The sequence below is a fragment of the Nesoenas mayeri genome (assembly GCF_963082525.1).
Source record: "Nesoenas mayeri genome assembly, chromosome: 1".
In the NCBI taxonomy this organism is placed as follows: domain Eukaryota; kingdom Metazoa; phylum Chordata; class Aves; order Columbiformes; family Columbidae; genus Nesoenas; species Nesoenas mayeri.
In genome coordinates, this window is record NC_137541.1 from 101,889,052 (window position 1) to 101,901,934 (window position 12,883).

The 12,883-nt window shown below is 45.9% G+C and overlaps 1 protein-coding gene across 6 annotated transcripts in view; it reads left to right on the forward strand.

The window, feature by feature from the left end:
• Positions 1-693: 693 nt before the first annotated feature.
• The window catches only part of TBL1X (transducin beta like 1 X-linked), a 205,885-nt gene continuing 193,695 nt past the window's right edge, over positions 694-12,883 (forward strand). For 2 of the 6 annotated variants that reach the window (XM_080353894.1, XM_080353895.1), the window contains exon 1: positions 2,889-3,198. The gene's annotated coding sequence lies outside the window, so the exon portion shown is untranslated. Of the gene's footprint in view, positions 1,361-2,221; positions 2,353-2,471; positions 2,622-2,888; positions 3,199-12,883 lie in introns of those variants that run through there. The other 4 variants (XM_080353892.1, XM_080353891.1, XM_080353893.1 and 1 more) reach the window with 4 other exon arrangements.

Sequence of the window (12,883 nt, forward strand, 5' to 3'; positions counted from 1 at the left end):
CTGCTGGAGATATCCCCCTGCCCTGGTGCTTCCAAGCCACACAGCCCTCCAATGCTGCCAACACCAGTCTCCCAGTGCTGAGCTTGCCTGGCCAGGCTGAGCTGCCAGGACCAGGCCTAACAGAGAGAGTAAGAGCTCAATTAATAGAACCATATAATAGTTTGAGTTGGAAGGGACCTTCAAAGGTCATCTAGTCCAACCCCCCTGCAATGAGCAGGGACATCTTCAACTAGATCAGGTTGCCCAGAGCCCCATCCAGCCTGGCCTGGAATGTCTCCAGGGATGGGGCATCTACCACCTCTCAGGCAACCTGGGCCAGTGTTTCACCACCCTCATTGTAAAAAATTTCTTCCTCGTGTCTGACCTGAATCTTCCCTCATTTAGTTTAAAACCCTTACCCCCTGTCCTGTTGCAACAGGCACTGTTAAAAAGTCTGTCCCCACCTTTCTTATAGTCCCCTTTTAAATACTGAAAGGCTGCAATAAGGTCTCCCAGAGAGAGAATGCAGGAGTGGGAATGGTCCCAGCCTCTTTACTGGATGACCAAGCCTCAGAAGCTACACAGGTCTTGACTTGCAACCATTTTCTGACGAGCTTACTTCATTTGTAAGCCCATAGCACTTTAAAAGCAAGCAAATAAGCAAAAAGCACAAGAAGTAAAAATTCAATGCCGTCTCACTATAAATCTGGAGAGGGTTTCTGTTTGTTTACATTGTCAAGTAATAAGAACCTGATGTAGGTTTTATTTTTGAAAAAAAGTGGAATGGGAGCTTATTTAGAACAGGAGACATTTGTTGGTATGTCAGCTTAAGCGCTGATGGCCTTGTGCTGCAGTCTCTAGGCTCCAAATACGAAAATGAATCACATTAGCCCGCAATAACATTTCCCAGTGTTTCGAGAGTTCTCGTTTCAACACATACGTGTATGTATGTAGCAATGATCTTTGTTGTGCTGCCTCGGATTACATCATATTTTTCCATATGTACGCTCGGCGACAGCACATACGTAGGCTTTGGGCTAAATGTATAATGAGCAGGAAATTCCCTTTAATGTCAAAATAAGACCAAAAAAAAAAAAGTGGAAAGGTCATTTAGAGAAAAAAAAAATAGAAATAAAAACAACACAACAATAATAAATACGACTTTCGGTGCCGAGCGAGTCTCGCTGTCACCGAGATCAGCCCACCGAGGCAGACACCCAGGCAACATCCAGATAATCTTATTATTTGCATGACATTAGCCATGAGGCCGAGGTGGGGGTTGGGCGGGGGGAGGAGGGGGTTCGCGGAGCTGCAACCACCACCACCAACAAACGCGGCGGCTCCCTACAACCGGCCGGAACCCCACTCCAGCGCTGTGGAGGTACGAGCCGAGGTTGCGGGGGCGCCGGCCCCGGGCCCCGCTGTGCTGGGGGGCGGCGGGCAGGAGCGGTCGCAGGGGCTGGGCCCGGTGCGGCGAGGGTTTTCTTTTTTGCGTGCGCAGCTACTCGTCGCCGTGCGGTAGCGGCGCGGCGGGGCACTGCGGAGCGCGGTAATGATGTCAACTTGTTATTTACTTTCCAACCCCGAATGACTGAGCAGGGCGAAAGGAGAATCAATCAGCCGCCGGGTGACCCTCCAGGCGGAAAAAAAAACACACGCCGCGGAGGGGGAGGGGAAAGCACATGGAGCCCGGGCCGCGTTGCATCATCCGCCCGGCGCGGAGCTGCGCGCTGCTACCGCCGCCCGTGGGGGTGGGGAGGGGGGGAACGGAACGGGCACCACGGAGGCTGCAGAGAAGCGGTGCGTCTGTCCGCGGGTGCTGCATTCCCACCGGCGGGCAATAAAGCCCGTTTTCTGCTGATTCACAGCTATGGAGGCCGCGTCAGCCCCACCAACCCCCCCAGTGCCCCGGGGGGTGCTGCCCGCAGCCCGGCCTGTGCATCCCCGGCGGCCCCAGGGAGAGCAGCGGGGACCGGGAAGCACCCATTGTGGCGGGCCGGGGAGCGCCCCGGGGAGCGGAGCGTGGCCCCGTGTGGGTCATTGCACCCTGTGCGAAACAAAACGTCATAGTAACCGATAATAACGATGCGCTCCTCGTGTTTTATGTGCGTGAGGCAACGTGCCTCCAGGTCCGTGTCGGGTGGGCTCTGCAGGGGCCTTTCCGTGCACCCCCACCAGCCTCGAGCTTAAATAAATAACAATAATAATAATAGTAATGGTTACAGGCGCTGCCAAGCGGGCCGGCAGCAGCGTGTGCCAGGGCCCGGGTGGCTGCCGCGGGCGCTGTACGTGCGTGGGGGAGGGCGGCCGTGGGCAACGCGTGTCCCCAGCCGCGCGGGGCGGCTCTGCTGCTGGCTGCCGGCCTCGCACAAGGTTAACGCCGCCGCGCTGCTCGGCGGGGTGGGGGAAGGGTGCAGGTTGTCCTCCGTGTGCGTGGGGGTGTGTGTGTGCGTGCTTGGTTTGTCACTGGGTTTCTGTTACGGATTGGGGGGGCGTGAAAGCACAACAATACTGAAAATAACGCGTGGAAGCGAGCGGCAGGAGTTACCTGAGGGCACCCCGAGGGGCGTTGGCGGCGCTGGGGACACCCGCTGTGTCTCGAGTTGCGTGTCCCCGTGTGCCTGGGGGTGCGCGGGACTCAGGTGGGGGAGGGCGCGGCAGGTTCGACCACCCCCCCCCCCCCCCCCCCCCCCCCAACTCCCGGTCTCTCTTCACCCCACCGGACTCCGCCGCTCGACCCGGTGTCCCACCCCCCACCTTCCACCCACCCTTCCCTCCCTCCCGCCCGGCAGTGGCGGCGGCGGCGGGCCCCGGGTGCGGCCGGTTCCCCCTCAGCGCCGCGCTCCCGCCGCCGCCGTGCGCCCGCACCGGCCCAACCATCGTGTGTCCCCCCCCACCCCCACCCCGCCGGCTGAGCCGTGCCGAGCGGCGGCACCTCCTGACCGCCATTCCGCCCCAAAACTTTCCGTTTTCCCCTTCCCACTCTCCGGGACTTCCTTGTGCCGCCTGTGCGCGCGGAGGGGGAGGAGGAGGCGTGTGCGGCGGCGGCGGCGAGGGGGGATTTACAGTCTCCTCGCAGGCTGGCCGGGACCCCGGGGGAAGAGGAGTTGCACCATGCGCGGCAAGTGAGGGGAAAGTCTCCGCCAGCGCCGCCCGCAGAAGTTGAGGCTTTCCCCCCGCCGCCCGCGGGAGCTGTGCCTTTAACGCCCGCTGAGCGAGGTGAGTTTCCGAGGCGGATTATTCATCCTGGGGACTCTCTCTTCTTTTTTTTTTTTTCTTGGTGTGTGTGTGTGTTTTCCTCTCTCTTACGCGCGGAGAGGTGACAAACGTCCTTCCCCGATGCAGCCCCCCGAACCCAGCCCGCCGCCCCCCACGTCCCCTCTGCAGCCTGCCCTGGCTCGGCGGGCTGACCCGCCCGGGGAGGGGGGGTGGGGAGGAGAAATGGGGGGGGGGTCGCTCAGCCGATGTCTGTTATGACGAAGTTTTGTGGTTTTTTTGAACCGGGGCGTTTTGGGGGCTATTTGGGTTTGTTTCGCGGGAGCGCTGGGCCGAGGTGATGTGTTCAGGGCTGCCGTCTGGGTGCTGGGTGCGATTTCGTCTGCCCCCCCGAGCGGGGCGAGAACCCACTGACCCACCCCAGGGTGGGGAGGGCAGTTTGTGGAGCGGCTCCCTAGTCCTGAGATAGTATTCTAATGCATCATTTTTTCCTTAAAAAAAAAAAATTACTCGGTGGGGGGAAAAATGCGAGGTATTCACGCTCAAGTGTGGAGTTTGCAGAGCCCGGGTGGGGGAGGGGATCTCATTCATCGCCAGGGCTTGAATCAGCAGCGGGCGGAGGGGCCGGTCGCTCCCGTACATGGAAGTTTACTTCCAAGTAGGTAAACAAGTTAATCCCCCCCCCTCGCCCCCCATCTTCCCCCAACACCCCGGTGATGTGCGGTGCTGCCCGGCCCGTTAGCGGGGCTGGAGGCTGATGGAGGGGGCGGGGGTGCTGCCGGGGGAGCCCCGGGGGTGGCACTGGGCGCTGCGGGGGGAGCGGGGTTGCAGACCTGTTGCACACCGGTTCGCTCCGGGCCCGGCTTGCCCGGTGTCTGTGCAGTTTCCGCAAGAGGGACGGCCGTGCATTGGGGCGCTGGGTGCAGCCACCCTTGGGGCGGGAAGCCGGTGGACACCTTTTCCCTCAGCTGCTGTCAGCTCGCCCAGCCTTGTTCCCCATTTTGTGGTGCTGGTTTAATCTTCGGCGGTCGGTCTGATGTTTCGGTTCGGTGCGGTGCGAGGATAAATATTGGTGTGATGTAAAGGGAGTGACCCTTGACCTATTTAATTATATGTTGTTGGGTTCTCAAGTAGACATCCTGCACGGCACAAAAAGGGGGGAGGGGGGAGCTGAACACCACAAAGCCACACCCTAAAAGTTAGGCTTGCATAGTAATTTTTCAAAGTCGGTATTTAGACTGAATAAAGGTTTTCCTTTATGTTGCCTTAACATGTCTCTTGCTGTTCTCCACGAGGATTTGTACGGTGTTTTTCCCTTCTCGATGCTCAAGTCTTAAAGTGTATATGCTGGTGGGGGAGGGGAAATGTTGTGTTTGGTGGAGCTCATCGTGTGTTTCACGAGAAAAAGAAAATATTGCAGCATAATGTTGCAGAAAACTGAAACACTCCATTGAAAAGCACACTCCTCAAGTGAAGATTTGTATAAAATGGAGTGTAAAATTAAAATGTCAAGACTGGTATTTTAGGCTAATAGTATGAAAATAAATATATTGTGCCAGAGGGAAATCTGATTGTAGGTAATAAATACAAGGTCTTTACTCATGACAAATATAATGTAATATCTTTCTTGCTTAGCCCATCTATTAGCAATTCTTTAACTGAGACTACTTGTGTGGCATATACAAGATTTAACATCATATATTATACCTTGCCTACCATGTGGTTGCACATGCTGGATTTAGGCCTCTTCCTGTCGTATAGTCAGTGTGCTGTCAGATACAGAGACACAGGGCAGGTTTTGAAGTAAATATATTCATTCTGTGATAGCAGATGTTGTTGGCAAGGGAGCAGGGTTGTCCTAGTGTGTTTTGGCACCTTTTTTTTTTTTTTTAATTATAGATAATTGCAACATCTCAACGACACAGATAGTAAAAAAGGGAAGCTTTCCAGCAGAAGGTTTGTAGAGGGGGTGGGAGGAAAAAGGAAAGTGAGAGGAGGCTATTACATTAAAAGTACGTTAAACCTTTCTTGGGCTACATGCAATAATGGTAAAACTGGTGGAGATTTGAGCCGAGCTGTTGTAGTCATCTCGGTTTAACACCTTCAGCAAGCTAGGCAACAACCAAGGTTGTTTTCCCTCCCCCTAAGATGAAAAAGTGTGTTTCAGAAGCAAAGAGGACTAAAAACTACACATACGTGGAAACACTGTCAACTACACAGCTGTCCAAGTCTCATACGACAAAAAAAACCCCAACCCTGTGCAGATAAGTTATCATCTGAATGCATCCTCTGTCCTTCCCCCACCCAATTAAGTAAGACAATTCCAGTGTCGTTTGCCATGCTGCTGCTGTGAGTTGTGCTACTTGTTCTTCTTTTCAGTGGGTGGCAAGTATCCTCCGCAATAAGAGTATCAAAATTGCAAAAATAAGTTAAATTTTTGATAGGGAAGGGGGACATGTCTGTGCCTGGAATTGTCAGGCTTCTGCCCCACCAGTTTGCCCAGTTTGGTCCTGTCATGGATTTAGAGGTGGGTTTTTCCGATTTCTGGGGCCAGAAGTAAACCTGTTGTCCACTTGCTGTATCTCATGGGCTGTTGCCTCCTGGAAGAGGTTCCTGAGCGGAGACTCCTCTGGCCGTGGCAGTCATTGAAAGCCTTACATCCCTGAGCTAGGAAGGAGTAGAGAATGTCCTTCAGCACGGACGGGATGTTGTTTCTCAGTAGCTAAGTCAGCAGTGCAATGTGCCTGGGATTTAGTAATATGCTGGGTTCAGTTCATTGTGGAAACGGGTCTGGAAGACCTGACCCAGGGCTTTAGCCTGGCGATTGCTGTAGATAGCGGGTGGGTGAGCGCCGCTTCAGTGCCACGAACTCTTGGTGTTTTCTGTTGGATACTGCTACAGTCTAGTGCTAGAATCCATGCTGTAGTCGGTATTGAACCAACTTTGTTTGTATTTTAGTGGTGCCAAGGGGCCCTCATTTGAATTGGGACCATTTTGGGAATATTGTACGTGACAGTTCTTGCCCTGAAAAAGTTGTAATGTGAGTAAGTGAGGGAGACAAAAAGCCAGGAGGGTAAATGGTGGAAAAAACTGACTCAGGGGAAGAGCAGCTGGTTGTGGTGCCTTATCTGCGGGACAACAGCGTGACCTCAGCTGGTAGGAGAGAGGAGGATTGTTAACACCTGGCAGCGCTGCTGCCGATAAATCTGGCTGCTCTGTGCAGAGAGGGTGTGGGCATCCCCTTCACAACATGCGATCTGTACCCTCCATTCTCTTCACTGTTAGCTTGTTTAATTCCTATTATTATTTTTGATGATGAACACCAGCCTGCCTGTAAAACAATCGAGGTTTTGTAACTCTTGAGGGCAGATTATTTTTTTCATAATCTTCATTATGAGGCAAGATGGAAGTAATTTTGTAAACTTTTTTTCAGTTGCTAAATTAAACTCCATTCCCTCTTCCCCTCCCCCTCTTGCCTATTTTTAGTTAGGAGGAAATAGCTGACCTCTTTACAGCAAGAACCCAGACCCCCTGGGTGCCATTTATAGGTTTCTACCAAATGGCCTACTTGGACGAGTTGGTTGAAATTAAACAAAAACATTATTCCTATGTAGAGTCATAGTTCCAGCAGCCTTCCTGTCAATACAAAATCTGTCATTTTAATGATACTGAAACAAATGTCCAAAGTTGAAAAATGGGGTTTAGGTCCTTTTTCTTTTCTTTGGTAGACAAGATGATATTTTAAGTTTGGTATTGTTTACTGAGTGGGTTTGTTTTTTTGGCTGTTTGTTTTTGGTGGCAGTCTGGTCATTAGTAAAATGGAATTTCATTTGAAAATGACTGATGGTATTTTGTTTTACAAATACAAGAACTTCCTGAAGTTAGGACTATGTAAAAATTAGGCGGAATCAAAGAAGGATGTTCAGCCTCTTAAGACAAGGTCATAGTTTCTTGCCAGTTTTCTTTGTGTGTAGAGATTGATCCTAAACAGAGATTTATAAATAATAGTTACTAATATTTAGTAATTCCATGGAAATACAAAAAAATTGCTTCAGTAAGCTTAACTGATAGTTTAAGTATGGATACAAGGCTGGTTTTGAAGGTTAAGGAGCACAGGCATTTTGCATCACTTTTCTCGTGCATGTTTGTATTTAGTTTAAGTGATATTGGTGCCTTAAAAATATTGGACTCTTGCAGCAGGTATGGGATTTCTTCATTTGTTGTGGGAGGAGAGGAGAGTATATGGCTGGACGTGCAGCCTGTATGTTGCCTCTGTAATCCTCTGTCCAGGTCCCAGCCACCAGTCCCTTTCTTATGCTGAGTTAATAGTATGACTTCAGAAGGAAAAGAGGCTTGGGGTCAGGCGCTTCTGATGATTTGGCTTCCATTTTTTATGATCTTGTTGACTTTATGTAATAAAAGGGGCATCACAGTGTTTAGCCTCATTTCTTGACCTTCTCTATTTGTAGTGTGGCCAATCAATATATGACCTCTTGTCCTATTTAAATTGGAGTGCATGTGAAGATTCATAATTTTGTATGAAGTTACAACGGGATTTTACACCGGGAACGCAATATCCATGCAATACAAAATCATAATGGCAGTACTGCAGTATGAAGAAGCAATTATTTTCATGTTTTAGCTAAGTGCATTGTATAAATACAGTTCGGCTTGGGTGTTGGATCTTACTCATTTTGTTGTGAGAAGCTACATAGTACGCTACACACGTGGACAAAACCGTGTTTCTTGATGCTTAGATGACGTGGCTCTTGGCCTGTTTATGAACAGACAAGTAGCACTAACAGTGTATAATAATTGCGTGTATATATATAGTCGTGAGAATGCTTTTGTTTAATTAAGTGCTCAGTTTTATTGACTCTTTGCCATTGGAGGGTGAAACAAGGCTTTTTAAGAAGCGGTGTTTGCCATTAATATGTAACGGTCGCTCTATACCTCACTCCACTGCTGTTTAAAACATGATTGCATTCACTGACCCAAATTTCAGTTAAGCTTCTAATTCTTGGTTACGTTTTAACCTCTTACTACTATGTAGTAGGTTTAAAATGCATTTTGTTACATAAAATCGCAATTTTACTAGGTGGAAAGATGTGGTAACATCAAATGTGGGTTTTATTTTTTTTTTTCCTATGGAAACACAACTTTCCCATACCTGCAATAAATTATTGATGGAGCAGAGAAGCAACGTTTTTCCCTTGGGCATTAAAGATACTTGGAAAATATCCCTTGACGTTATCTTCAAGAAAACAAAGAGGATTTTCTTTTGGTGGATAGATTCCCTTTGTCATTCTGCAGAATAATACAGTTGTTGTGCTCCTTTTTGAAGGCAGCAAACTGCACTGGGTGTGCAACTTTGACTTCTGCTGTATTTTGCTGTGTAGCACCATTAGCTTTTCATTAATCTTGTACCATTGAATGGAAACTGCAGAATATTCTCTGCAGTGCAAGAGCAAAGCCAACTGTTTACGATTTATATTTCTGAACAGAATAATCATGTTATAATAGCATGGCTGAAAGGATGCTGTTGCATTGTTACGATGAACATGTAAACCACTGTTGTTACGTTTCATGCTTAGAAGTGTCCACTGATGAGTTTGTGCCAATTTGAACACAGCCCAGTAGCCTACAGGAAAATCATTGAAAAGACTTTCTTCCAAAAGAATTGACCTTCACAGTAGGCAGCATGAGATTTCTAGAAAGTGAAGTAAAAATCCAGATTTTTTTTTTTGTGAATCCATATATGTTGGTAACTTACATTTAGGAGTTGTGTAACCATTTTCGGTGTTGTTCTGCAGCTGCAAGTCAGTTGTTGTCTATGCCAGTGAGTTCAGTCTGGTTGCCACTGGCAGAGGGTATGTGTGTGTCCAGAGACCCATTAGTATTAAGACTTCTGTTACCAGATAGTCTCAGTTGGGGTTGTTAACCAGTAATCCGTTTCACAAATATTAATTGTTTAAAATAATCTGTGCTAATTGTCGTGTGTCTGAGTTTGTGCGCCTGTGCTCATATGTACATATAAGTGTATATACATATATACGTCTGGAGATAGCATTAAGGTAGTCTGAGAAGTAACTCTGGAGACAAAAAGGGGTTACCCTGAGGTCGGAGCACGGTGATGGAGTGTGATGGACAGGCTGTCAAACTCTGAACTGGGACGTGCTTGGGTTTCTGGCTCCAGTCAGCAGCACTGGAGGTGGTGCAGAGGCAGTGGAATGAATGTGGGACTGGGCCAGGCTGGTTGTCAGGTTTTGGGAGAAGGCAGAGGTGCAGCACCCTTTAATTACATGCTTGCTGAAATGTGGCAAAGTCAGGAGTGGATGCTGTGCTTGCACATCTGACTGAGCATAATGCGACCAGGAGGTGACAACTGGGGTACCATGTGTGGCTGAGGGATGCATTTAAACTTCAAAATGATAGTATCTTTCATTTTTTCCTTTGTAATTCTGTTCAGTTTTTGTTTGCTTTTAGGAATGAAATTTAAAACCTGATTTCAACAGAGATATCGAAGTGAAATTACCCTCTTCCCGAGCATTCTCCCCAGATAGGGCTGAGCTTTGCTGACGGGTTAGGACAGGGAATCCAAGCACAGACAGTGCCTGTTCATACTGTGGGGATTAGTTTCCAAGGATATCTATCTCGTGCTTTTTACAGTCACAAAACAAACTTAACTCTTCTCATGCCCATTTACATGCATACATGAATTAGATCTCTAGCAATTAATTTGGCTACAGAATTTATTGAAACACACCAAAACTCTTCTCATTTTTATACAGAAGGTGTTGGTAGTGCTGCCAGTTATATACATTCAGCTCTCTTTTAGTTGGGGCTTAACTTTGCTGGTTTTGTTGTTGTTTGTTTTTTTTTTTATTTTTGTTTTACGTTTTGGACTGAATTTTGTCCTTTTTTTTAACATAAAAGTGTCTGTAGTTTTATGTTTTTAGTACAGTTTACTTTTTAATTTCTTGGCTTTTAAACTAAAATAATGTAATCTGGAAGGCACAGATAAAAGGCACATCCAAGGATTATTCTAATGAGGAACACATCTTACTTCCTATCCGAGTTCTCAAAAGTGAAAGTAAAGACCAGAAGCAGGTACATTTTTAATAACATGGCATGGTGTTTGGGAGACAGATTTTGTGTCATTCTGTGAAAGATATTAATGGTTGGTTTATTTCCATTTTGACTATTAATGTTTTTGGAGGGGTTGCTGGTGTTATAACTCATTAACAATGCTCATGTGTATTTGTAGGAATCTGGTTTTGTATTAAAAAACACAAATATGCGTGGCTCTGTTCTTCTGCTTGTATCAATAAGTACCTTACATAACCAGTTAATTCAAATGAGCCAATTAGTTTAAAAGTAGTGCATGACAGTGTATCGTAAAAATTCATCCAGCTTCACTCTCAGAGGATTTTATGTACTTGGAAAAAAACATAAGCCAAGCTGAAAGGATGGCCCTAAATATGACATTAGAGTGGAAGGGAAGAACCTATTTATTGCATGCAGCTTAAATTTACTAAACCATTAACATAATGATGACTCTCACTGCTGATGAATTAAATCAGCTTTTCTGGGAGATGGCCATCATTTCTTTACTACCTAGTCTGGTAATGCTGGGTAGAGGTGAGGTAAAAAATTGAATGTAGCTTAGGCCCTGATGGGCAGTTTACAAGAAGGAGGAAGAAAAGTGTGAGTAGATTACCTCAAAAGCTACGCCACACTGATTTTAACTTGCTGACTGTCAAGTAGCCAATGAAAATTTTTTAGGAATTTTCTGAACTGTATTTTTTTTTTCTTGGCTAAGATGACATGCCTTCAAAATACTTACTCCTGTGCATTTCCTGTGTTATGATGGCAGTATATATGATATGTGGGCTTTTTCTAGTTTGTTAGTGATATTTTGCGGTTACAGCAGTGGCTTTTGTGTCTGTTTTTTCTAATGTTTTGCATGTTTGCATGCATATAGGCTTACTGCTGGATTTAATTTTTTATTTAAAATTTTGCTTAGGGTAGGCAATATATTCTTCATGGTATCTATTACTTTAACAACAGCATGTATTTTGGGTTAAAAACCACTTGAAACGTGGAAGGGTTCTGTGTTCTGTAATGACAACATGTTAAATGCAATTATACATTGTCAATTTGATCATACTCAGTGAATGGTGGCTTTGTAGATGAGGTGTGTTGTGCATAGCAGGTGTTCATGGACATGGAGTACAGTGTAAAATAAATTTGATTTCCTCTTACTAAAAATATATAGTGACCTGTATTCTGTATATATTTACAAAGTGTTCAGGTAATTACAGTGAACACTTTTGTAGTTGTTTGCTCCTATTTTCACATTGCCGTGAGATTAGTTTGAAGTACAACTATTTTCCCTTTTTTTAAGTAAATTTGAACATATATCTATTAAAAGAAAATAATCTGTTCCTTAACATCTTTAAAAGGCAACTAGTAGGGCACAACTTTCCACAGCTGGATACTTTAGTGGAATGTAAAGGATTTATCTGCCTACCATCCTACGGAACTACTATGAAGATCTTATTAATGACTGTTTTTGAAGAATTTTGAAGATCAAAACACATTGTAAATTTATTTTGTTGCTATTTTATTAAGAAGTATTAATGTAAAATTCTGCTTACTGAAAGCACAATCCTATTTTCCATCATATTATAAATTAGGATAGTTATGAAAAAATTTTATCTCCCCTTTGATGGTGAGTTTAGAGTTAGAAGTAATGATTGCTTTAATTTGTTAATCTTTTGTTAATCTGTTAATTAGTTTTTTGGCTAAACAGAGTTGAGTTTAGGGTATTAGATTGTGTCTGAACAATCCTCTGTTGGGTTTTTCCAGCCTTTTTGTAATCACATTTAAACTTTGTTTTTTTAAACTTCCCCCTCCTCCCAGCGAAAACCATTGGAGTTTCCAGTGAATTTAAGAGGTTTCATTTTAGTGAATATTTTCTGCATTTTGTAGTTTTTCTTTCTGTCAGCTCTGCAATACACAGGTAAGGCCAGCAAGGACAGAGTTGATAATACACTTGTGTTCTGAACGTTCAACAAATCCTCTTAAAGCTGGGACCTGATATTGCAAAATGTATTTGGCGTGTGCAGGAGACTTCTAGGATCAGGCCTTATATGATGGCAGCACAGATTCTTGACTGATTAAGCCTGTTTTAAAGCAGCTGATCGTGTGTGTGATTTTAGCTTTAGTCCTGACAGTCGGTATTCTTGTAACGAAACAGAGACTATGGTGTCCCTCTCCTCTCCCATAGCCCACATAAGTAGTCTTCCTTCATCTGACAGGGGTGTCAAACTCATTGTCACCGGGGGCCACATCAGCCTCATGGTGGCCTTCAAAGGGCCGAATGTAATTTTAGGACTGTAGAAATGTAGGAGATGTAGGAGTAGTTACTAGTTACACCTCTATAGCTCAGCTTCCACGATTTTGAATACTGTTCTTATCTGAATTCTCACAGTGTCCTTTGAAGTTTCTGTAGCTGACAAACATGAAGTCAAGATTTAGAGCCCCATTTCTTTAAAATGTGCAGGAGTTGTGTTGACTGTGCTGAAATTTGCTTAGGCTTAATGTTTTGCAGTATAAAGCCAAAGGCTTAGAAGTTTGGGATTGCAAACACATGCTCTGAAGAGTGACTGTGACCACCTTAGGT